Source organism: Mesoplodon densirostris, chromosome 4 (genome assembly GCF_025265405.1).
Source record: "Mesoplodon densirostris isolate mMesDen1 chromosome 4, mMesDen1 primary haplotype, whole genome shotgun sequence".
NCBI classification, from domain to species: Eukaryota; Metazoa; Chordata; class Mammalia; order Artiodactyla; family Ziphiidae; genus Mesoplodon; species Mesoplodon densirostris.
In genome coordinates, this window is record NC_082664.1 from 145,991,068 (window position 1) to 146,015,134 (window position 24,067).

At 50.8% G+C, this 24,067-nt stretch overlaps 1 protein-coding gene across 4 annotated transcripts in view; it reads left to right on the top strand.

The window, feature by feature from the left end:
• Window positions 1–3,469: 3,469 nt before the first annotated feature.
• Window positions 3,470–24,067, top strand: part of ACAN (aggrecan) — a 62,919-nt gene continuing 42,321 nt past the window's right edge. For all 4 annotated transcript variants that reach the window (XM_060097352.1, XM_060097349.1, XM_060097350.1 and 1 more), the window contains exon 1: window positions 3,470–3,841. The gene's annotated coding sequence lies outside the window, so the exon portion shown is untranslated. The remainder of the gene's footprint in view (window positions 3,842–24,067) is intronic.

Sequence of the window (24,067 nt, forward strand, 5' to 3'; positions counted from 1 at the left end):
GGAAACTCCTTTGGGAAATAGTTGAAGGACCTGAGGGCATTCTGCTGTGAGGAGAGACATAGAGGGATGATATGAAAAACCCCTTGGTCTAAATGAAGCCTGTCCTGCAGAAATTGAGACAGATGTGTTGTCCCAGAGAGCAGATTAGACCCCTTACTCATACAGGGGTACTGGAAAGATGCTTCAGAGGAATTCTGAAAACACCTTCAACTTGGACTTAGTGAGGCATTTACGGTATCACCATGTAAGGAACAATAACATGATGATACAGTTAGATGGACTGGGAGACTGGCCATCCTCTAACAGTCAGTTTAATGGAGGGTAGAAGCCAGATGCCTCCAAGACGCCTCTCGGCAATCGCCATGCCCTGGTATTCACACCCTTGTATGTCCCTTCCCACACTAATACAGGGCTGGCCCTATGTGACCAATAGACTACAGTGGACATGACCATGTGTGACTTCCAAAGCTAGGACATAAAAGCATTGTGGCTTCCCCTTCGGCTCTTGTATCACTCACTGTGGTGGAAACCAGGTGCCATGCCATGAGGCAGCTCCACCAGAAGGCCCTGTATGGAGAAGATCTGAAGCCACCAGCCAATAGCAAACACTGACTTGCCAGCCATGTGAGTAAGCCACCTTTGACCTGGATCCTCAAGCCTCGGTCTAGGCTTCAGATGATGGGCCTGCAGCTGACATCTGACTGCAACCCCATGAGACAGCCCAAGCTAGAACTGCCTGGGCGAGCTTCTCCCAAATCCCTGACCCATAGAAACCATGAGAGATAGTAAATGAGTCTTAAGCCAGTAAGTTTTGGGGTGATGTGACACACAGCCATAATTACTGGGATATGGAGCCGTGGCGTCCTTGGAGGGCTGTCTCCAGGGCTCTGCCCTAGAACTCAGTCCCAGGCTGAGTGAAGACCCAGAAAAAGTTGTCCTCAACATTCTCTAAGAGCCCTTCCTAGCTCGGAGATTCTCTTGTTCTGCAATGAGTAAACCTGCTGAACAATGCCAGCACAGTGCTTCTCAAACATCAGCAGGTATAGAAAACACCTGAGGGGTCTTATTAAAATGCAGATTCTGAGTCTGGGGTGGGCATGAGAGTCTGCATTTCCAACAAGCTCCCAGCTGACTGTGCTAGTCTATAGACTACTCTGAGCAGTGAGAGGTTAGAACTTGCCCATGATAGCAGACCAGGTCAGGCAGCCTGGAAAAGGCAGTGGGCAGCTACAAAGTATTTGAGCAGAGGAGAGATGACCAGGATCAGAAATACTACATAAGGAGTTCCCTTGTGTAGACTCCTGCATTGAATAGGGGAACGTCCATATGCCACCAAGGGCTTTCAGACACTCATGTCCTTTGATTCTCTCAACACAGTCTTTAAAGTATCCAAATGCTTTCCCATCATGCAGCCTGTAAAGGTAGGCAGTGTGGAGTCATGCCAACCTGCACTCATTCACTACCTGGGTGGCCTCTTAATCTCAGCTTCTTAGTGTTTAAAATGGTAATAAGAGCCACCTGCCAGGCCGTGGTATCAAGCAGTGTCTGGCACACAATAGGTGCCTATTATAGGCTTCTTAGTTTCGTTACAAACTAGATGATCAATAAACATTCATTCCCTTCATTACAAAGATTAATTAGCTAATTAATATTTGTCCTTGAATTGAATTGTCCTTCACTAAACCCACGTGTCTTGGGATATATGTCAGATATGGCCCCATTTCACAATGAGGGTGCGGTTTGTTCTCACCAAGAGCATCTGATGAATGAATACTGACATGAGAATTCATGACCCTCCTGTTGGAATTTTAAAGATTGTTTTTTTCTAGAAGGGTCATGTCCCCTGGTCCCGACATTAGGGCCAGTAACTAATAAGATTTCATCCCATTTCTTTGAAAGTTGCTGTTTCCGCCTAAGGGGCTCTGGTCACTGTCCTGTCAGCAGTGCCCAAAGTGCTCTGCAACTTAGAGACCTGACTCGGAGAAGCCAACAGACTCAGGCAGAACACTGGTGAAGCCAGAATCGCCAACCAGTGGAACACCTTAACCCCAGCTCCCTGGACCAGCGGGTGGAGTGGGCACCACGCCCTCCCTAGGCTTCACTGTCCTGTGCAGGGAAGGGGTGGTGGGCGGCTCCAGAGAATGTGCTGGGCCAGGGCCAGTCCTGCCCCGCAGAAGAAACGGCCAGTAAAATACCCACACAATTCCAGAGGACTCACGCTGGGGAAAGTGAGGCACTCCGACTCCTTTTAACCAAGGAAAAGCTGGGTCTGTTATCTACGTAATGGGCAGCCCGCAAAGATCCCACTTCTTGTCCTTCTCCATTCAGTCCCTGCCCAATGAGGGGTCTAGCGGCTTCTACCACACTGACCAAGGCCACTAAATCTTAGTGTCAATCACCAGCAGCTTCCTCCATAAGGACCTTGAAGGCCACCAGCCAGCCTGGGTCCCCCAAAGTGCTAAGGTTGAACCAGCAGCTTGTGTAGCAGCAAAGAGTATGACCTTGGGTTTGAATTCAAACCCCACCTTGACTGGTAACTCCATTGCCCTCTGAGCCTCAGTTTTCACATATTTTTTTTTCTTTGCAAGGGGAGACTAGTTGTAATATTTACGTGTATTTGCCGCATTGGGCTCTTTGAGAAAATTAAATGAGACATTAATGTGTATTAAACAACCAGCTCAGAAGGTCTTCAAAACCTGTTAGTTCTTTTATTCTTTTGCGTGGAAACAAAATTAAGGAGGGTGGTCTCTGCAGCTACTGGAGAATTCCTGCTTCATTTGAGATGTCCTTGGTCTCCCCTAGATTTTGAAAACCCTCAGCCTTTGGTCTTGAGGCTCCCAGCCCCAGCACGCCTCCCCGCTGTCCCCTAACTTCCTCCCCACCACCACCCCCAGCCCCGCTCCGCACTCCCCTGCCATCTCGCCGCACCCCATCCCCAAAAACTTTCAGCCAGCTCTTCAGGAGGGTCCTTCCGAATTGTGGCCTGGGAGCAGGGGGCCACGCCCCTCCCGATCTCATCTTGAGGGGCGTCAGCTGCAGACCCCCGCGCGGGCGCCGGGGAGCCCTGTCCGGTCGCGGCGGCTGCGGAGCCGGGCCCGCAGGGGCTGCCAGTGCGGGTACAGCCCTCCCGGGCCCCTCCGACTGAGGAGCGGCCGACCGCATTGCAGACGCGGGCGCTCCAGCCCTTCCCGCGCCGCCGTCCTCCGGCGGGCGCCGGGGCTGCCGGGGCCGCACCGCGGCGGGGAGCGCTCCTCTCACGCCCTGCGCGCCCGGCGGCTTCCCTAGCCGCGCGCCGGTCCGGAGCTGGCGACCAGCGCGCTCCAGACGCCTCTGCCTTCCCCTCCCCTTGTCGGCCGCCCCTCTGGTCCCCCGGGGGTGGGGTTTCCCTTCGCGCTCGCCCCCTCCCGCCCCCCTCCTGGGCCTTCCCCTCCCCCGCCCGCCCCTATGTATGTGTCACCGCGCGCCGTGCCCGCCCGCCCACCTACCTTCCCGCTGTTCCAGAGGGGGCTCTCAGAGCTGAGGACGCGCGCAGCGCTGCTCAAGTCTCTCTCTCAGCACCCTCGCCGGCAGGCATCTGACACGGGTGCCAGGGGGCTACGGGCGCCTTTCAGTGTCCCTTCCCTAGGCCGGCCGGGACTCCGCAACCCAGACGCTGCCGCTGCGGCCACGGCCCGAGGGGACCTGCGGACAGGACGCCGGCAGGAGGAGGGGTGCGCAGCGCCCTCCCAGAGCGTCTCCCTCTCTGCGCGGCGAGACCCGGGCCTCCTGGCCCCAGGAGACCCCGCTGCCTCGCCAAGTGTATGGGACTGAAGTTCTTGGAGAAGGGACCCAACTCTTCAAGGTAACCGTCTCCTGCCCTCCAAAGAGAGGCTCTCCCAGGGCGCCTGGCGAGCAGGGAGCGGTGCTGTGGCTGCCCCCTCTGTGCTGGAGGCTGTGCTGCTTCCGTCTCCCCCCACCCGCCGGGGAGGTGTGTGCTGGGGGCCCAGACATCCACCGGCTGCGTCCGCAGTGGACTTGAGCAAACTTTCTGGCTGTTGCAGACTCAGAGTGAATGGGGCGAAGGGACACGTGAGGAGGGGCTCTTGTCTCCTGGTCCCCAGAATTAAGGGACCCACTTTTCAAGCCCCAGTGTCTGGGAGGAGCCATAGTGGACAGAGTAGCAGCTCCAGAGTCAGGAAACTGTGGGTCCAAATCCCGCTGTGCTATTTTTGAGCTGGGGGAGTTGATTCATCTTCCTGAGCCGTGGCCTGCCCTCTGTCAGGGGCGAAGGAGGAGGCCTCTTCAGCAGCAGAGTGGCTGAGGAATAAACGAAATGACACGGCAGTGTGTCAGATACCCAGCAGGTGCCTAAGTAGAGGCTGGGAGAACCCTTTGGTTCCACTTTCTTGGCCACTGGGCACCCGGAGGGGTGGGGGAAAGCCAGGAGGAATTGGCAGAGCCTGGGACAGGGCTTCTGAGCTGCCAGCAAGGGAGACAAGAGCAGCGCTCTGAACATGCCACCAAGAAGGGGCATTTCTCAAGGAAGAGGAGGGGAGGGGAGGACACATGGCCATGGGTTGCCTTTCCATCTCTGGATCCCTCTGCAGAAGCCAGTGATGGTGGAGCAGGAATCCTTTCTACCCCTGGGGTTGGGTAGGCAGTTGACAATGCCAATGGAACCCACATTCTATGCTACAGCAAACTGTAGGGCTGGGAGTCATGTCCTATTGGGGGACAGGATCCAACCCAAACTTCTTCATCATTCTCCTCCTTGCAGTCATAGCGGGGTTCTGATGGGGTTTTTCTAGGGTTTCACCACTAAGGAGCCCAGGTCTCTGCATTTTGATTGATGCGTAAATCCCAGTTCTGCGGGGGTGGCTGGCTACCAGGAGGGAAGGGAGGAAGATGCAAAGCTGAATTGGGTTAGTGTGGCATTTTGGTTCCTGGATGCTGCGGTGGGCGGGTAGCTGACAGTCTGAAACACACTCATCTCATCTCATGATAAGTGAAAGTGAACCTAGAAAGGTGTGATCATTCACTAAAGGTTGCACTGTGACTTAGGGGTAGGGGTAGGACTAGAATCTAGGTTTTCTGAGGCCATAGTTGATCATTAGTACTGATTGAAGGGTCCGGAGGTCTGGGATCAAATCCTCCTCTCTCTTCCTTGTCTTCTGGGCTGCCAAGGAGAAGGGGCAAAGGGGCTTAGGAGGCTCTGTGAAGATCCATGCTGGTGTGTTGGCCTGTCAGCCACTGAGCCAGGAAGAGACGACTCAGGAATGGAAAAGCAATGGGGGAGAAAACCCAAAAGCTTGTTAGGGGTGGAAGTGTGGGGTTGGGGAGACGCTTCTAACCTGAAAGAAAAAATTACAGAACCAAAGATCTCTCCAGTTTAAGAAGTTTTGGATAGAGGAATTATCAAAAGGAAGAAAATCTCTCTCAGAGAAATGCTGGAATTCCTCAGGTTACATCAAGTTGTGTTTAAATTAGATGTATTTCTGTGCAGTTTCTAGCTAAACGCATGGTATATTCATTCATTCCTTCTGACATCTACTAAGCACCACCTAGGTGCCAGGCTCTGTGCTCAGTGCTGGCCCATAGCGGGTCCTCAATAAACAGAAGCTGTGATGTGACCCAAGCAAAGCTCTTAGTACAGTGCCTGCCACTGGACAAGTACTCAAAGCTGTTCGATATTATTATTATTACTGATTTTAATCTTAAGTAGAAGTTTTTCCTTCCTAGAATTTTCAGTGAAAATCATACTTAAATTGGCATTCTTCCTTTATTATTTGAAAGCCCTCTGATCAACACAAGAGCAAAGAATCCAGAGGAGAAAACAACATATATTATTACTTCTTTGGAGGAAGTCTGTGCGCTTGAGGGGTGAGCTCCTGCTCTGTCTGGTGTGAGCCACACCTGTCCCCACGCCCTTCCTCACACCCAGGCACACATTTTGCCCCTGTCACCCTCTCACACACACACTCCTATCCCAGGCAGCCTGTACCCCCGCCTGCCAAGATGGGGCACTCTCCATCCTCACAGACCCAGAATGGCCTGTCAGACTCCCCAATCTGAGAGGGAGTCCAGGAGAGAGCTCACCTGCTGAGCTGGTGGGTAAGAGCCATGTGGGTGGGCAGGCAGCCTGCCGGCCAAGGCAGACCCGGGTTCAATAGCTACATGACTTTGTCAAGGTTTCCTTGACAAAGGAAACTCAGTTTCCTCTTCTCTAAAAAGGGGATGAAAACCTCCGATTGGGGATTTTTGTGGGGATTAAAAGACCCAATGTGGGTGCCTTGTTCGGCTCTCAGCAGGTACCACAAACCTGAATTCCTCTCCTCTAGTGGATTCTAGGCCCCTTTGGGGTCCCAGTTCTGTCTTAGTAAAAGACTGTGGGTCCAACTTTTGGTGTGGATTTTTTTTAATGATCCCTGCTAGAACCTGGTCCCCCCAAGGCCCTTCTTGTTGGATACTAGGAAGACCTCAGCTGAGCCAGGGGAAGCCCGCAGGACCCTGTTCGGAGTGTCATTTTTAGTCGGCTCCCACGTGAACATCTAGAACAGGAGTGGTCCAACTGCTGGTTTTGAAACCAATTTTGTGGAGGTTTAATGAAATAGGAAAGAATAATCTCATAGTGCCTCCCATGTCCTGAAGGTAAGTATTGCTTCTGGAAACTTTTCTTTCTGATATATACTTATGCAGGTCTACATAAGTATATATATGTTGATAATATATATGTATACACACAAATAGACACAAATTTGATATTTGTATAATGTATTTCTTACTGCGGGTTGTGATCAAAAGAATTTGAAAGACTCTGATCCTGATGATATTTCTGTCTCTGAGAAATTCCTGCCTCGTGGCTCCAGCTGGTGGACGCTGGGGCATATCCTTGCTGGTCCTATAGGAACAAAACCCTTAAGTATCGTGGGAGTAGAGGCAGCGAGGGATGGAAGCTGGAGGTGGGAGTGAAGGGCAAGTTCAAGGAAGAGGACAAGCCTGCTTACAAGTGGAGCAGAAGAAGCGACAGGGCTAATGGACTGCCCTGGTAAAGGGGGTCTGTGGATGGGAACACATCTTGAAATGGGAGCCGGGAGCCGTCCTCTCCTGCTGTCACCAGGCTGCCTCTGGGCCATGCTTTGGGTCCTGACAGGAGCTTTACTACCACCCTCCTTCCTTAACAAAGCCCTGTTCCAGGAGCCAAAGGTTGGGCTGTCCGTGTGGCATCTCCCCTGGGGAGGCTGCTCTCCTTCTCCTGACCTAACAGAACAGCCCCATCCCTGTCAGGGGGTCTGGGCCCCTGGGCACGGTGGGAGCTGGAGTGGAGACTGCAGAGGATGGGCTGCTGGGGGTGGGCAAGGGTAGGGGTAGAGGGAGGGAGCGGGATTGAGGCAAAGGGAAGACCAGAGAGATGGGAATTTGTAGGGAAAACGGTAAAACGGTTCCTTTTTTCAAAAGTTGAATCCAGGGCAAGAACGGAAACGGTAGAGTTTACTTTTAAAAACTCAGAGCCTTCTTGTAAGCGGCCGAGTATGTGTGTGTGTGTGTGAGTGTGTGTATGTGTGTGCTGGGAGGGAGGCCCTGTGGGCTGGCCTGGGCGTGTAAGAGGCGACTTTTCTCCCTCTCAATGGCCTTACAGTGTATCCTAAAGAAGCTTTTTGTTAAACTCATGAATAGGTGGATTTGGGGTGTGTGATGCTGGGCACCGTGATTTGGATATTTGGTTACCTTTGAGGTTACATGTTTTTCCTTTTAAGACACACACCCAAAAAAGGAGCCACCTCTGCTGCATATGGTCTTGGGGCGGGAGAGGGCTGGGTGGGGGGGGACTTCGCGTCTCTCTGTAATTGATTTGACTTGGGGAGCAAGAGTAGGAAGGAGAAACTCAAGACTGGGCAGATCTCAGTGTCCAGCCTGGGAGAGAGCCCCTCTCCTCAACCCCTGGACTCCGGGCCTCTGAGGTGGAACATGGCAGTTCCCAGGCCACAGACATCCAGGGCTTCAGGGCCAGTGAGGACCGTTATTTAAGAGATGGCAAAGGGGACCAAGGCCTAGAGAGGAAAAGGTATTGTGCTCCAGGCCAGCCCAATGCAGGTCAGTGAGGATCTGGAAGGGAACCTAGGCCTTCAGGCCCTCATCCTGAAACATACCGTGTCCGTGGAAACTACTCGTTCATTCATTCATTCTTCTTTCAGCAACACTTGTCACACGCCAGGCACGGCACTAGATGTGGGTAACACAGCAGTGAATAAAACAATTCACTCTTCCTGCCCTCCAGCCACTCATGGTCTAATGGGGAAGACAGGTTATAATCAACTTGACCCTGACCCCTCATTTCTATAAAGCAGTGGTTCTCAACTGGGGAGCTATTTTGTCCCCCAGGGCACATTTGGTCGTGTCTGTAGACAATTTTTGTTGTCACCGTGGGAGAGGAGCGATACTACTGGCATCTAGTGGGTAGAGACCAGGGATGCTGCTAAACATTTACAATGCACAGGACAGTGCCTTCTCCTCAACAAGAGAGAATTATACAGCCCAAAATGTCCCTAGTGCCAAGATTAAGAAACTCTGCTCCAGATCTTCATTTAGTCATTGGGTCAGGCCATGCCCCCCCAGCTGTGTGTAACAGCAGGAAGGTAAGCTGGGGGTAGGAGGGCAAGAAGGGAGAGTTTGGCAGGCAATGAAGAGGAGACAACAAATGAAAAAAGAGCCAGGGGCACAGAGGTAAAGTAGAGAGAACTTGGACTCTGGTGGCCCAGAAACAGGTTGAAATCCGAACTATGAGCACTTAGACAAGTCATCTTCTCTGAGCCTCAGTTTCTGCACCTGTGAAACTGGGCTTGTGAGACAGCTGAGAGAATTCAAGATAAAGCAAATAAAGGACTTGACACAAAGTAGACCTACAATAAAATAGCAGCTGTTATGATTATCTGAGGTTTTTAAAGGTCCCACTATGGAAAGTTACAGTATCAGCAGGTACGGACATGTGAACATGAGGTCAAAGAAGGTTGTTGTTTGGGACACGGTTGCCACAATAATGCCTTCTGCTTCTGGGGGTGCAGGGTCAGCACCTCCTCACACACACAGCTCCCAGCAAGGGGTGAGAAGATGGGAGAACGGTTAGCTGCAGCAAGAAGCCCAATGTGTGCATCCTCCAATGTGTGCAGGGGGAAGAGCACTGACTTGGAGTCACATGAACTGGGCACTGACTGGCTGTGTGATGTGGGGAAGTTGTTTCACCTCTCTGAGCCTCAGGTTCCTTATCTGTAAAATGGAGATACTAAGCCCTGCCCTCACAGGTAGAGATCCAGTGAGAAATTACTGTCCAGGAAGCTGCCTTCTGGGGGTGCCTGTGAAGCCCAAGCAGGACTCTTTTGTATCTGGTGAGCATTGTGCTCAAACCAGTGCTAGGCACAGACAGTCTGAATGAATGAATGAACAAACCAGTGGACCACTGCACTATAAATTCCTCTCAATTCTTGACAAGGAAAGTGCCAGCAACACCCAAACAGGCATCCTCCACTTTGCCACTCTATCCCAAGAAAGCCAGAAGCCAGGACCTGTGGTCCCCAGTGCCTGCTAGGGTCAGGTTACCGCACCAGGCAGCAGTGCCCTCTAGAGGGAACTGCAGATACAGCCATTGAGCTGTGACAGTCCCAAGAGCAGGATCCCCATTGGGGGAGGGAGGTAGGAATGGGACATCAGAACTGAGGAAGCTGCTGAATAGAGGACCAAATCAGGATCAGGAACCTGAAGACTTATCTCAGTGCAGGCATGTCATTGAACACCTCCATTTTCCTTTCTTTAAAATGGAACCATTACTCAGCCACATGGAGTTGAAATCACAACAAATCAAGGCCTAACTGAAAGCCACTAGCCAAATGGGTGGATTTGGGAAATCAGCAAACTTCCCTGAGCCTTCTCAGAATCATGAAGCATTAGAGCACAGGGGGACTAAGGAGACATTTAAATCACCTGGCTCCTTCATCATGCAGGTGAAGAGACTGAGTCCCAGAGAGGGGAGGGCCTTGGACTGGGAGGGCACAGGCTGCTCTTGGCAGAGCCACGGCTTTAACCAGGCTTCTGAGGCTCCTCCCTCCACATCATATGTCACATCCAAACCAGTAATAGGAGGTGCTAGTTCACATAAACACTGTGCCATCCCATCCAACCGTGGATACATTTTGTCCTGGGACTACCCATTGCCCACCCTTGGGCCACCTTCTGACTCTGTCCTTCCAGGGTCCTTCCTGGCCCCAGGGTTGCTTTTGGGAAGAAAACCCTTTAGAAGGGAAATGTCCAAGGCAAGGGGGGAGCCCAGACTCCCATCTCTCTCAAGAAACCTGGGCTTCCTTGTCCTGGCCACCACCCTGGGTCATACTTAGGGGAATTTTCCCCAACAAACCCTGGATCTTCCCTGACCTTCCCCCCGCTACTTCCCTTCCCCATCAAGGGTGCTCCTTCCTCCTCCCAACCAAACCCCCTCACTTTGACCTGCTTATTCAGATGGTTCAGGGGAACACCTGGATTTTAGGATGACTCAGGGATGTAGCAGATGTTTGCCAGTTTTACGAGGCACTGAAAAAGGGGCCTGGAAGGCTGTCACCAGAGGTAACCTCTGTCCCTAGAATCAGAAACATTTAAGGAGCTTTTGAGAAACAAGGGTTCCCAGGCCTCATGTGCCCCCAGAGGTTTTTGGTAGTGGGGGGCAGGTTAGTAATCTGCGTTTTTCAAAATCTCCCCAGGTGATGCTAATGCAGTCCTGATTCTGAACCCCTAGTTTAAAGCCCAAAACAGTTCCTCTTGTTGCATTTGGTTCTAAGCCCCTCCCTCTAGCCCTGCCTCTCAAGGTGTCTTGTCCTCCCTTCCCTGCAGACAGAACTACAGCCTCTGGCCTCACCTTTGTCCTTTAGGGGAGTGAGAAAGTGGAAGCCTGCCTCCCCTCTCCTGCCTGAGACAGGGACCCTTCTTCCTTAACACAATTGTCCTTGACCCTGGATTAAAGTACATTTGTCCCAAGGGGCAGAAAAAGCTAGGCCAGGGTTCCCCAACGTAGAACATTCCTTCCAGGGATGTCAATAGTGTTGCATGTAAAAAGGATCTCATCCCTAAGGGTTAAACAGAATAAAAAGTGCCCCTTTCTTGCAGGACTTCTCAATATGCTAAGGGGCATTGGAAATCTCCATCAAGTTCCTCACGTTGAATGTGACCAGAGAACTCTTCTTCCCTAGAGCAGAGTGAGGGACTCAGTCTAGAGATGCTGATCTAGGCAGTCAGCCAGGTCTGATGCTGCAGCAGGAATGAGGCTGCTGCACCAGGGCCCCAGGGCCAACCCAGGACAAGGGAGACCCCACCACACAGAGCTTAAAACCCTAAACTTCAAACGTATTCACTGATGCAACAAGCCCTCTCCACCACCAGGGCAAGGCTGGACCCAACCTCTCCTTTTCCACCTCCTACCTGCTACCTTCCGTTTAAAGGTTGGTCATGTTGGAAGTTCGTTTTAGTTCCTTTTTTTCCCTGGATTTAAAAGAAAAATGGGGAGAGGGGTAGAACATTCAGTGTGGTTTTCCAGAGGGTGGGGCCTTGGCTCCTTGGCTGAGTCCTGCCTCTGAACACTTTCTCTCTCCAGACCTGACTGCCCTGCCGGCTCCACACACACCCCTCCTACCCCATCGGCTGCAGGCCTAACCCTGTGTGCTCTACTGGCTGTCTGACTCCAGGGGGCACCAGTCTCCCAGAAGTCTCAATGAGTAGCATCCCCAGGGGGGGAATGGCAGCCCCAGAGCTGAGCAAAGAGGTGCCCTGTCTACCTACCTGTCTCTGTCCCCTGTCCTCACCACTCCATCGGTGGGCATCACCCCCACCCAGGCCCACACAGCCCAGCCAGGGGACTTCTTCAGCCCTTTCCTCAGCCCTTAATTCCCCTTAGGGCAGCCTCATTCTGGGATTCCTACTTGCTTCCTAAGCCCAGCCTGCAGTGGCTTCTGCTGTAACTCGCTTTGGTGATGTTTTAAGAGCCAGGGTCCCCCTGGTGTGAGGGAACCTGATTGCTTAGATTGTCTTCAAACCCATCCCTGAGGGAGAGGACTGCTATGTAGACGGTTTGGGGATTGGAGTGGCTTTGTTAGTCAAGGAAGCTCCTAGCACTGACTCAGAGCCTTGGCCTCCTACTGCCCCCTCCACCCACCTCGGCCTCCATCGCTCGTCTCTCAGGAGCTCCCTCTGCCCTCTCAGTGCCTGGGGGTGCCCGGGCTTTACCCACGGGGGTCAGCAAGACTCTTATATACACCAGATAAGGCTCAGGCAACTTCGATGGCTGGAAACTGGCAACTAGTCTGGACTACTCCTCAGTCACTGCAAGTACCCTGTGGGATGACCTACCCTTAGATGCAGGCAGCAATCATGCCTGCCTCAGCCCTCTGGGGATTGCAGGGGCTCTTAACAGGCCATAGAGATGTGGTCCTCTCACACTAAGCATAAAGCCCAATCCCCTTCTTTGGCCCAAGACCCTCAGGAGCTGTCTCCCTGCCGTCTCAGCATCCACGATTCACTCTCCCCTCACCCACCACCATCCAGCCACTGGCCTCCCACTTCGTTCCCACCTCAGGGCCTTTGCCCATATGGTCTCCCCTGCCAGGATGCCCTTCCCACATCACTTTGCTTAGCTGGTTCATTCTGGTCATTCAGGTCCAAATGTCACCTCCTCAGTGAAGCCTTTAAGTTGGCCACCCAATTTCAAGAAGATGAACACCTCCACCCCAACGCCCCAGCAATCCTTTGTTGCATTTTCTCTGTAGCTTATCACTATCTAAAAGTTGCTGCTTGGTTGTTTTCCTTGGTGGTTGTCTGCCCCCTTCCCAGCCCCTCCAAGAACAAAAGCTTCATGGGGCAGGAGCCCTGTCTGTCTTGATCGTCTTCTATCTCCAACACCTAGAAAATGCTTAGCATGCAGTAGGTGCTCGGTCAAAGTCTGCTCAGTGACTTCAACCCAGTGCTTTTCAAACCATGCTCCACAGGGAGTCGGCATGGGGGCGGGTGTCTCTGACACCCCTCAGGGGCCACAGAAGTGAGTTGAGAGGGGCAGTGATTGTGAGGGTCTGTGTCAGGTTCTATGAGAACAACTCTGATTTTATGTCTTTTGAAAGCCATCCTGTGGTGCATCTTTCTCTTGTCATAGATATGAAAGCTGGGACCTAGAAAAGAGTATGTCCTGGCTAGAGGTGTGGCTGTCAGAGCTGGAACTAGGGCCCAGTCTCCCAGCTCCCAGTGCTCTATCTCTGGAACATGGCGGCTGTCTAAGAACAGTCCCCACTGGCCCAGCCACCTTAGTAGCCCCATCCCAACCTCGCCAGGGCCCAGGGACTCTGCATAGTCACCTGAGCCAGCTGATGTTCTGCCATCAGTGGGACCCAGCTGAGGAGAGGAATGGCCACTCCCCTTCCAAGCTTTCCTTAGCAGTTCATGATGACTCGAATGTCTTGGGGAGCAGCTGCTTCTAGAAATAAATTTACATTTTTAGGTTCTACCACCTTTGGAGCTTCAAATTCTATCATTGGGCCACCCAACATGGACCATGGGCTATCTTTCATCTCATTCCCTGTACATCTTTCAAGCTGCAGGGTCCCAGCACTACCCATGACATGGTAGGAGGTAGGCCAGGCACCGGGGAGAGGATAGAGAAGAAGACGAGGTTTCCTTGGCCTCAGAGCTCAGCGTCTTCATGATTCTGAAGACCTCGGTGGGCAGCTCTTCTGCGCCTTCATTGTCCACACTGAGCAACATTACCCCCGCCCAGCTCTGCACCTGTCCTCTCAGGCCCCACCCACTCTGGGCCTTCCTTGAACTCCAACTCCACCTTGTCTTTCTTTTGTGGTGGAGAGTCCAGCGTATTGTCACCTACGTTTTATTCCCAGTTCCCTTCCTGATGACATCTAGCCCTTGGACTCACCAAGAAATCCATCAGGCCACTGTCTTCCAGGGGTGGAGTCAGGTCAAAGGGCTCCAGGCCCAGTTTGGCCAATTCGCCAGCGGTGTGACCTTGCCAGAGTTGATTAGTCTTGTATGCCTCAGTTTCCTTATCTGCAAATTGGGTATAATGACTCTCCCCTCATAAGTTTATTGGGAGGATAAAGCAAGATAACATAGCTAAACCAAGGTACGTAGCACAGAGCAAGTGCTCTCAAAGCACTCTCGAAGCTGTTCATCATGAATATCCCCGGGCCCATTCCTGGTGTCTCAGAACCTGACGTTTTGTAGCAGTGGGTTGGATGATCATGTGACTGCCTCCTCTTGCCCAAACTGAAGTTCCTCAGCTGCTTTCCTGCCCACTTATGCTCTTAAGGTAGTCATAAAAGCTTGGAGCAGGAAGGGACCTGAGGGATGCAACAAGAGCCTTATGTTCCCTGCCACCTTGAAGCTAGCACAAGTCTCCCCACACACCTGGAAACTGCTGCAAGCCTACTGTACCATTGTAATAACTTCATCTTAACTTGATTATATCTGCAAAGATTCTATTTCCAGATAAGGTCACATTCACAGGTACTGGGGGTTAGAGCTTCAACATATCTTTTGGGGTGGGGGAGAGACAAAATTCAGCTTATGGCATCCTTTATTGACTTGCTATTATGTTTTAGATCTATGCTTCATTTGTAAGGTATAAAGGAAGTTCTGTCAGTGAAGGCAGATTAAATAAATGATACATCTTCCAATAGGTCAGTGCGTGTAAGCTAACCAGAGACTGGACAAGTTGAGTACAAAGGATATAAATGCCCTCCCATGACCTGAACCAAACTCCCCATGTACACACACTTCATGCTGAGTCAGCAGGAAGCTCTATGAAGTAGGTCTAATTATCCCTATTTTATAGATAGTGAAACTGAGGCAAAGTTGGTAAGTGGTGGGGCCAGGACTTGCACTCATGACTATCTGATTATAAAGTTTATGGTTTCCTGGCTATTCCGTGCACTGTGCCCCGAGAGAAGATGAATTTCCCAGATCAGACCCTGACATCTAGCATAAGAAAGAGAAGCACCAGGGCTTGTTACCCAGTCTGGGGCCTGTCCTTCGGGGGTGTGTGTAAAGCCCTGTTTATTCCTGCGCACCATGCCCTTGAACTTCATGGGGATTCCTTGGCTCAGAGTCAGGGCCACCTTCAGGAGAGGGAGCCATGAGCTGGAAAGACCTTGGGCCTAGAGTCTGTTGAACACTCACTGTGACAGAAGAAAATTCTGTTTCCCAGCAGGTTTCCAAGACTTCTAACACATAGGGAACTGTCTCCCTCCTCCCTTCCTCCCTGAGACACTCCTCCCCACCTCCCCACACCAACCCTAATTGGCTGTCACCTTGGTCACTGGGGAGTCCGTTGGCTTTGACCCACAAACTCCAGTTCTCCTAACGGCCTGGCAGGACTGGAGCTTATTTTCTAGTGCGATTGTCCTGAATGTAGATTCTTTAGAAGGACATCAGCTCAGCTTTTTATTTATTTATTTATTTATTGGCTGTGTTGGGTCTTCGTTTCTGTGCGAGGGCTTTCTCTAGTTGCCTCAACTGGGGGCCACTCTTCATCGTGGTGCACGGGCCTCTCACTATCAGGGCCTCTCTTGTTGTGGAGCACAGGCTCCGGACACGCAGGCTCAATAGTTGTGGCTCACGGGCCTAGTTGCTCCGCGGCATGTGAGATCTTCCCAGACCAGGGCTCGAACCCGTGTCCCCTGCATTGGCAGGCAGATTCTCAACCACTGCGCCACCAGGGAAGCCCCTAGATTTTTTTAAAGGATATAAAATTTCATTTTATTTTTAGAAACATTTTTCCTTTAAAAAATAATAAAGAACAACATAGAAAGTTTAGGAAATAAAAATGCTCAAAATGGAAAAAATTAAAATCTACTATAAACTCTCCTCCCAACAATGACCAGAGTTAAATTTCTGTATATTTTTCTGGTCTGTTTTCTGTGAATAGGTATACATAAGAACAGAATGGAATTGCATTCTACATATTATTTTGCAACTTGCTTTTTGAGCTTTATGATATAGGGTGAACATGTTTCCAAGTCAGTAAACAGTTTTCCATAATTGGACTATTCTACATGCCAGGCTCTCTCTTGGACATGGTAGGGAATACAAAAGGAGAAATTAAAAGTTTTCCCTGACTTTCCGGAAAGCCCACAAGCTAAGTCGGAGAAAGTGATGTGTGCTCGTCATGTGATGCAGAGAGCCCTAGTTTCTTGCCCTCGTACAGCTGATTGTGCAGCTGTGAGTGAATTTTTCCATCAAGGGAAATTGGCATCAGGCTCTCCTGGGTTGGAGGCTCAGCTACAGTGCAGTGGCGGTCACTGGGAGAGAGCATGCTTTAGTAAAAAACTCTGCAGGCATTCCGCTGATGGGTCTGTGTTCCCAGTGAGCCAGAGACAAGGGGCTCAAATTTGCTGCTCCCAGAGTTGGCCTCTGTTCCCTCATTTCTCTGAGTGAGAGCATTTTGAGGCACCACACGTGTATCTAGTGTTTCATGACATGTATTCCTCATACAACATGGCCCTCCTAACAAGCAATTCATCTGCTGCTCAGATAAACAAACAACAGTCTCACCCAGTAATGGAAGAAAGATGATGTGTTCAACTCTTTAGGAGAGAATGTCGGGGGCTCCACCATGACACCTTCCTAAGAGATTTTCAAGGTGAGTTTTGATGGTACCTGGTTTCCATCTTGTGTGCGGCTTTAGAGCCCAACCCCATGAAGATGCAACTCCTCTCTGGGGTATGTGAAGGCGTCCCAGGATGCTGGAGGCCAGGTGGTACCCGGGAGAGCCCTGAGTATGTGAAGGCCTCCTTGGATATAAAAAAACAGTCCAGAAAAACATGGAAACTGTCCAATAGAAATAGCATGCAAAGATCTCTAGATGTTTCCAGTTACGGATATATATTTGCCTCCTCAAAAGGAAAGACAGTAGTCCAGTTCATAGAGACAGAAAGTAGAATGGTGGTTGCCAGGGGCTGGGCGAGAGGGGAGGAGGGGAAATGGGAGTTATTGTTTAATGGGTACAGAATTTCAGTTTTGCAAGATGAAAAGTGTTCTAAAGATGGATAGTGGTGATGGTTAAGAAACAGGGCTTCCCTGGTGGCACAGTGGTTGAGAGTCCACCTGCCGATGCAGGGGACACGGGTTCATGCCCCGGTCCGGGAAGATCCCACATGCCGCGGAGCGGCTGGGCCCATGAGCCATGGCCCCTGAGCCTGCACGTCTGGAGCCTGTGCTCTGCAACGGGAGAGGCCACAACAGTGAGAGTCCTGCATACCGCAAAAAAAAAAGAAGAAAAAGAAACAATGTGAATGCACTTAATGCAACTGAACTATAAAATATATGAACTTGAAAATAGTTAAGATGGTAAATGTTATGTTATGTGTATTTTATCACAGCTTTTTTAAAAAGGAGGTCAATTTGTTAAAAAGAGAAAGGTAACTTTCTTGTGAGGACAATGTTGTTGAAGAAACCCTGACTGGGAGGCAGCAGATGGCATGAATCCCTCGAAGGCGCTTTCATGAAGCTCGCGGCTCTGGCATCCTGTCGGGAGGCTGTTGGGCACCATAATCCTGACAGCCTTGCAGGGCACAGTTACACAGCCAGGAACAGCTGGCAGAGAACTGGGGACATGCCGGGGACATGCCAGGGGCAGCTGGAAAGGGAGGAAACGGGAACGGGGTGGGGGCAACATCATTTCATGTCGATGTTTGCGCCTCTTCGCCGACTATTCTCGAACAAGTCAAGAGTCAGAGAGGTCTGTGAGGGGCTCAGAGAGCAAGCTCTCTGCCTCTTGTGGGGTCTTATTCTATAGCACCGAGGTGCCTTGGTGCTTTGAGTCAAAATGTGAAGCCTCCCCGTGTAGGAGGCACACAACCAATGTCCGTTCTTTGAATTGTGCTTTTAAGCTGAGGCCACAGATTGTCAAAGGTCTTTGGGTGACAAGAACAAACCCATGACAGGCTGCATCCTCAGCACCTGCCCCCATCCCTTGCACGGGCATGGGAAGCAGAGAATTGGTTAGGAGCACTGGTTTTGGAGTCAGACTAATCTGGGTTTGAATTCTGGCTCGGCCACTCCTTGGCTGTGGGATTTACGGTAAGTCATTTACCCACGCCGAGCCTCGGTATCCTCCTTTCTAAAAATGGGACTAGTAATGGTGCCCCTCCCAGGACGATTGTGAGCCTTGAATGACATGATTTGTTTGTTCACACTGCTGCTGTGCACCATGCCCAGCCTGGGCTCAACCTTCAACAGACAGCCATTTTTAGAGGAAGTAGTTATGGTAGGTGCTCGTGGGTGAGGGAGACCCAAGGATGGGCAAGCCCAGTGTACACCCCAGTGGGTGAAATCTCCCAGCAGAGGCAGACAAATGCTCTAGGAGCATGTGCTCCTGCTGTAATGGAGGAGGTGAACCTGAGCACCATGGGAACTTCACAGAGCAAGGATCAGCCAGCAGAGATAGTGGGGGCTGTGATTTCCTCCTGACACACACCTTAGATCGGGTCATTCCCCAAACCCCTGAGAGCCCCCCATCACCTACAGAATAAAGCCAAACTCATTAGCCCAATCATGGAGGTTCCTCAGAATCTGGCCCAGCTTTGTTTCTAACTTTATTTGATCCTTCACCAGTTGGATCCACTCCTTTTGCCATGCCTTTGTTCATGTGGTCCCTTCCTCCTAGAATGCCCTCTCCCTACCTCCATATGCCCAGGGTGTCCTCATCTTTCAAGGCTCAGCTCAAAAGCCACCTCTTCTTCAAAGCTCTCTCAGGTCCTCCCAACAGGAGTGATTTCTGTATCGTAGCTTCTGGAGACCTCTCATTGAGAGAGGCTCCCCTCTTGTACTGTAGAATTTATTCCCACATCTTATCTCCCATCTCCCACAGTGAGCCTCAGGGGTGGATTCACACTGGTCCTTCCTTAAATCCCCCTCATCACCTGCTGCGGAGTTTTCCACATGGTGGGTGTTTGACAGAGGAAACGAGAGAGGGAGGAGGGCCAAGAAGTTCTTGGAACTTTTCCAGATGAAAGGCAATTATTCCTTCCACATGAGGGCCAAAAAAAGAATGCTCAGCTCTTCAGAGCACATGCTCCAAGAAGGGAAAGCAGTGTCACTGACGGACGGCTGTGGGAAGAAGAGGGCTTGTCCACTGTCTTGTCCACTCAACCCACACTGAACCACCCTGGGCAGGACAAACTAACCTGAGGGAGCAGAAAGGTGCAGTTTCAGGAGGTCTCCAAGACCTCCTCCTGGCCCAGTAATTCACCAGAAGGACTCAAAGAACTCAGCAAAGCTGCTTTGCTCACGACTTATGGTTTATTACAGCAGACGAATACAGATCAAAATCAGCAAAGGGAAGAGGCATGCATCACAGGGTCCCAGAGAGACCGGGCATGAGCATCCAGATGTGCTCGCCCAGGGCATTATGTGGACAATGCTTACTTCTCCCAGCAACAATGGGTTACAGCATGCACAGAGTGTTGCCAGCCAGGAAAGATCACTTGAGCCTGGCTGTCCAGGGTTTTCACTGGAGGTTGGTCATATAGACATGGCTGACCACCCACATGGCTGACCTTAGTCTCCAGCCCCTCCAGAGGTCAAGTTGATATCACATGACCCAAGACCCCCACCGTAAATCACCGTAAATGTTAGCATAGACTATCCAGCATGGCCCAAGGCCCCCAGCTAAATAAGGACTTAGAGATTACCTCCTGGGAGCCAGGTCCACAGCTCCCACTGGCTCTTAAAGAGAAGCATGACCCAGAAGGAGCTAAGTGGATGTTCTCTATGAAGTCTTCCCAGTCCTGGAATCAGGGCATGCAAACTAGAGTCAAAAGAATGAGGTTTGATTCCAAATGACTAGATCCCAGGACTAAACTCCAAGAACGTGCATCTGCCCCTAGAGTTTAAGGGGTTGGGCTAGTTGCCTCTTGTTTCCTTTCAGCTGCATCTCAGGCACCTGGCCCTCTGCTTTGTTCAGGAATTTGGCTGTAACCCCAAATGCCTGGTGGCCCTTTCTGGCAAGGACCCTTGGCTTCTAGAAACCTTTACTGAAGATAATTTTTGAAACCTGGGCTCAGCTTCCACCCAGAGAGGCCACCAAGGAGTCATGCTGGGTCCCCTAGCCCCTTCTCAAACTCCTGCCGGAAGGAGCACTCTGTCCTGCCAGGTTGGTGGTCAGTGCCAAGTTGAGGGAACTCAGTTCTTGGCCCAAGATTCCTGCCCCAAGAAAGGTGCTTGTGCCTGATGGAAAGTTTGGGCTGAAGGATACTCTTCCAAACTCCCAAGTCTGATATTTACACAACGTCTGAAATTAATGCAGAGAAAACCTCCAAAGTGCCCGGGCTGGAACGGAAGCCTGAGAACAGGAAGGGGTATGTCCCAAGTACCAGGTTTTTTTCCACAAAGAGAGCAGGGCAAAGCTCAGTGTCCCTGGGTGAGTGAATGAGGAGCCATTAACCTTGCCATGTACCACTCTCCACTTTAAACTGGTTTTACAAGGAAATTGCAATTGGGAGTGGGGAAAGGTGGGAATAATGGGGAAAGGTTGGTGGTGTTGAACTGAATTCTTCCCTCTGGTGCCCACCCTGGTCCAGTCATAGCCTTCAGGGACAGGTTTGGCTGCTTCCTTCCCACCCTAGGAAGTTCCATCATGGCTGGCCTTCCTTCCCAGCTCTGGACTTGGCTCACTTCCAGCACCTTAGAAAAGCAGCCTTCATCAGGCTGCCAGCATGACTCTGAGCTCTGTTTTGTCCCTGGATGCTATCTCCTGGGTCACCCACCACTCCCTGCTTGGTGGCCCCTGGGCCCATCCTGACCACTCCTGGTCCTCTCTTTACAGGAGAGGAGGGTGGATGAATCTTTCCAGGGGCCATGGCATGCTCTAGGCTACCCCTGTTAGCCGCATTTGGAGTTACCCTTCCTCCTAGAGCTTCTGACATATTCCAGGACTGCGGAGGCAAGAATGCTTTGAAATCACTTGCAACAGTTATGATCAGTCTTAAGCTTAACACTCCTTCCATTCCAGAACTTAATCCAGAAAGAACATTGCCCATTCATGAAGCACCATTCATTCATTTATTCAGCAAATATTTGTTGAACACCTGCTATGTGACAGGCACTGTTCCAGGCACCTGAAGTGTGTAGAGTAGTAAGCAAAGCAGACAAAAGTCCCTGCCCTCATGGAATGTATATTCTAGGAGGGGAAACAGACAATAAACAAACAAACAGAAAATGGCAATAATTTCTAATAATGATAATGATGTAAATAAACAATAATAGGGTGACATGATAGGGAGGCACTGGGTAGGGGTGAGGGAACAGGGTGGTCAGGGAAGGGACCTTTGAACTGAGGCTGAAATGATGAAAAGTGGCCAACTAGGGAAAGATCCAGAAAAGTGTACCAGGAGGAAGGAAGAGCAGGTACAAAAGCCCTTAGAGGGAAACAAGTTTTTATGTTCAAGAAACAGCTAGGGGCTTCCCTGGTGGCGCAGTGGTTGAGAGTCCGCCTGCCGACGCAGGGGACACGGGTTCGTGCCCCGGTCTGGGAAGATCCCACATGCCGCGGAGCGGCTGGGCCCGTGAGCCATGGCCGCTGAGCCTGCGCATCCGGAGCCTGTGCTCCGCAACGGGAGAGGACACAACGGTGAGAGGCCCGCGTACCGCAAAAAAAAAAAAAAGAAAGAAAGAAAGAAACAGCTAGAATGTGGCTGGGAATAGAGGTAGGATGAGGTGTGTGTAGGAGCGAGGGCATACCATGTAGGAACTTACAGGCCATAGGCACGGGCTGGACTTCATTCCAACGACATTCGTCCTGTTCTGCCATGAAATATAGGCCAAGATCCCTTTTTTTCCCCCCAGATTTCTGGATCTGAAATTCAATGAGAACATCCCCTATCTTCCCTTTAATTTAAATATGTTTGTTGACTGAAGAGTGGAATGAATAAGTAAAACTAATGAATGTAGAGGGGCTGGGAATGTTGAGAAGAAACATGGAATTGATAGCCATAAGACCTGGGTTCCAAGCCAAGTCCAGCCACTTACTATCTGTGTGACTTTTGGCAAGTTGCTTAACCTCTCTGAGCAGTCATCTCACAATCTGTAAAGTGAGGATAACAAAACCAATCTTTGAAAGGTTTTTTTAAGCATGGCGTTATGTACCATTATGATCAGAGTATAGTTCCTGGCACATAGTAAGCCCTTCATAAAGGTAGTCTTCAGATGGTCCCTGAAACCACTGTATAAGCTGATTCTGACTGTAAGATACTCACTGTTGCCGGAGGGTGGAACGGGGAGGGCCGCCCTCAGTCAGTGAACATGCAGAAGCTCTGAGAGTGACAGGTCTTGTGTCACTGGATACAACACCAGCAGCATTAGGATCTTACATACAGTCCAGAATTTTACTTGAACCCACATCCTGTGCCCAGGCTTGGTGCGAATGCAGGAATGAGCCTAGGTTAACCAAGTTGGTGGGGGAGGGGGTCCCATGGTTTGTTATCATTGCAGATCAAAAGTCCATCCTCATGGGGCATCATTTAAGTTAGATCGAGGCATAAACTGTATTTGGGTGTAACTTCTTATCAAGTCAGCACGTGTTGGTTGTGGGGCTACTATGTGCAGAGCCCTGTCCTTGGCGACCACGGCAGGTGCTCAGTGCGTCTATGCTAGACTGAATGCCGTGATGGGTGTACATGATGCAGCTATTCTCTTCTCCCTCCTCAATGAGGAAGGATTCAGTTGGACAAGACTTAGGAAAGGAGACAAAATTTACTGAGAGCCACACAGTGTCTCTCATTTAATCCCCACAAAAGCCCTATGCGATAGATCCTATTTGATCATCACTTTAGAAGTAAGGAAATAGATCCTTCAAGAGGTTAAATAATTGAGCCAAGGTTTTATGTTCCCATATAAATATCAGGACTGCGATTTAACAGCACCTATGTGACTCCACAGCCATCTTCTCACTACACAGCCCTGCCCTCCACCCAAGCCATTCCACCCAGCCACCCAGCCACCCACACACCCCCATAAGTGCTTGGCCTGGTAGTTTAAACCAGCAGTGGGAAAGAAGCCACAAGCTGGGTTGTATTTGTTAATTAATTGGTGGTAACAACAAGGAATGACAAGAACATGGGCAGAAAGGAGATGGTTTCAGGCCAGGGTACCTGGAATTTCCCAGGAGGTAGTATTTGCACTGCATTCAGAGAAGGCTATGATTAGGTCAGATATAGAGCTGTTCTACAGATGTAGAGTCTTCTGGAAAGAACAAACTGTGTGAGCAAAAGGAAGGATGGGAAAGTGCAGGGCCAGACCCAAGCCAAGGGCACTGTTGGGAGATAAGCCCATGGCCACATTAGCAGAGATACCAGGTATGACAACATCTGGACCTGTGTCATTTCTTGATTTCTTTATTTTTTCTCCCAATTCCACCACTTGAGCCTTGCTCCTCCCCTTAGAGCCTCCTCTAATTCCTCTGAGACTTAGGCAGGACCTCCACAACCTCACAGCTCCCCTCTTTGCATCCTGCTGCCCCTCACTTCTTCCCCAGCACATCGAGGGCACAAGGGACATCTTTCCAAGTGGGCTTGAACTTTCCCAGATAATGCTGATCTTAGTGCAGGGGCAAGTAACAGATGAGCTGGTTCTTAACCATGGGGGAGGCTGTGATGTGACTGTGAGATGTGACTCACTCTGACCCCATATCAAATGAGTCTCTCTTCTGAACTGTGTGGCGCTGGCATTTAGAATCTCAGAGAACTCCAGGGCCAATTTTCCCACTCTGCCCCATGTCAAAGATGGAAAAACTGATGCTCGGGGTCATACAGTCATTCTAGGCAGGGTCAAGGTTAGGATCCAGCGCCCACTCACTGATGTCTGCTACCTCTGGGTATAGGTTCGTCTCCATCCACGAGGCTATAAGCAACTCAGAGGAAAACCCTTCCTCCCCACCTCATTGTGCCCTTCTGTCTAAGCACAGTGCTGCTTGAGGCCAATCCTAGACAAAACTATGGGCTTGAAAGGTCGATCTACAGCCCCACACCCACTGCCAGCAGCCTTTTTCAGAGGACCCACT